The following is a 2,351-nucleotide window of genomic DNA, read 5'->3' on the forward strand; positions in this document are numbered from 1 at the left end:
GACTTTGTGGCTTTTTGTTTGTTAAACAGAACCTCACAACACAACCAGAACAGAGCAGTCCCCCTTTAACCAGGTACCTCACTTAAGGATCTGGTTCCTGAATATGATTTCTCGCTGTGCAGATGACCTCAGGATGAGGGTGCACCATCCATGGCACCCTGTGCTGCCAGCCGTCTCGCAGATGCATTGGTCTGCACATATAAACCCCGTCTCTAGGAGCTCATCCTAGCTCAGGGAAATGGAATGAGCTGGGTACTCTGTGTGAGGGGGGTTAAATGACTTGCCCTTGGGTCTGTGCCCGTACCCGTCTGTAGTGAGAAGAGTGCCCTGAGAAGATCTGCATGTGAGCATTCAAGGCTCAGTCCTTGTGACTCCTCATGGGATTCGTGCTCAGAGAGGACTTACTGATCATGTAGGCGCCTGCAGTGAATAGGGGGTGTATTAGAGCTTTAACTTTAAGAGTGTTTAGTGAAGGGACTCCATGCAGGCAGAGTTAGGAGGACCAGCAAGGAATAGTGAAGTCCTCAGGCACCAGCAACAGTTGTCACCCCTCCCAGCCCTGAAGGGGAGAGGGGAGGAAGCAAGGACTAGAGGCCTGGAAAGGGACCCCAGACCCACAGGGGGTACAGCCCTTGCCAGAGCCTGATACTCTCTTCCCACCTGCCAGTTTCCTGTTGGCACCTTTCATTGGCTAATCCCAGCTGGCAGCCAGAGAGCAGAGATGCCTAGGGGACATAAAGTCAGTCTCCTGGAATTCAGAGCAGGGCAAAGGATGGAGAGTGGGTCAAAGTGGGGACAAGCAGGATGATGAGGGTAATTTAGGAGAGTCCTTGTTTTCCTCCATCTCTGTGGAACCCTTTGTGATTCGTTGTTTCACATGACTGTTCCCAGAGGAGGGCCTGTGAGTATATACATAGCCCACAGTGGGCAAAACGGCACCCTGACTGCTGGCTTTCCGGAACCCTCCTCTCTGCCTCTTTTTTACCTGATGCCACAGGACCTTGTTCCATTCACTCAAATATCCAAAGCAACACATACCTATAGAATGAGGCAATGTCATATTGAACACCAATAAAAAATAAATTTATTATTAAAAAAAAAAAAAGAATGAGGCACTGTGGTGGGCACTGCCAAACATTTGATTAATTCATCTCTTCCCTGGCCTTTTCCCAGGGGGCCTGGGGCTGGTGCTAAACTCGTGACCAATCCGCATGAACAAGGCTGCACCTAGGCAGATTGAGGGCAGGGCCACGTGTTCCTTTTACCTCCCTTTAAAAGACTCCTCTTTGAAACTAGCACTGATTTAGGGTGGCCTAGCCCCTTGCTACTCAAAAGTGTGGTCCACAGACCAGAAACAGCAACAGCAGCATTGTTAGCTTGTTAGAAAGGCAGATGCTCAGGCTCTACCTCAGACCTACTGACACAGAATCTGGATTTTACCAGGATCCCCAGTTGATCAGCACGCACAGTAAAATTAGAGAAGAACTGGCCTCGGTTACATTAGGTCATGTGTTCTCAGCTGTAACCTAAATTGGAGAAATTCCTTCACAACCCACCTGGTACCACTAGCCCCTTGCTGTTGAGTGTTAGTGAGACCCTGGGTTTTTTTGTTTTTTTGTTTTTTTATCTGCTTTATTCCAGCCACCAGTTGGCAGGAGAACATATGTGGTGGAAAGGACTGGAAGATTACCTACCCGTGAGGATCACTGATTTAAGTTGGAATTAGAAGCCAAGATGGAGGTCACAGTCTGGTGTGCAGTCAGCGTCCAGTTAGGATGCTGTGTGTTCCTTCCCAGGCCTGAGCCTAGAGCCTGAGCAATGGCAGGAAAGTGGTCCTGCTTTCCCCCAGCCTTTGCGCTTTGAATACAGAACTCTTCCCTTTAGGACACTTGATCTTGTTGGCTTGCTTTAGAAAGCCATCCTCTTGATCACTGGGGGCTTTGTGCCTCCTGGTCTTGTTGATACACTGTGGCCCCGGTAGAGGCCTCTCTGTGTTGAATATGAAACAGCCACTTAAGCTAGTTATGTCTGCAAGGGTTTCTCTTAGAAGCCACAGGCAGGCACACACTTGGGCCAAGGTACAGCTAGAATCAGGACTCCAAACACCTTCCCCCCTACTGTACTCTGCATGATTGCTCCCTTTCTGCACAACGGCCACCTCGGACTCTCCCACGCCACCACCTGCCACTCCTGGGCGGTTCCACAGATCAGAAGTACTCCGGTTTGGATTCTGGCAGATGGGGAAGGGAATTGGGGAGTAGTGTAGAGATCCTGGCAATGAGCTCTACAGGGGATAGGGAAAGCCGTGAGGAAGGGCTAGCTCACTAGAAACTACATGGTACCGGCAGAAA

This window comes from Canis lupus, chromosome 18 (genome assembly GCF_048164855.1).
Source record: "Canis lupus baileyi chromosome 18, mCanLup2.hap1, whole genome shotgun sequence".
NCBI lineage: Eukaryota > Metazoa > Chordata > Mammalia > Carnivora > Canidae > Canis > Canis lupus.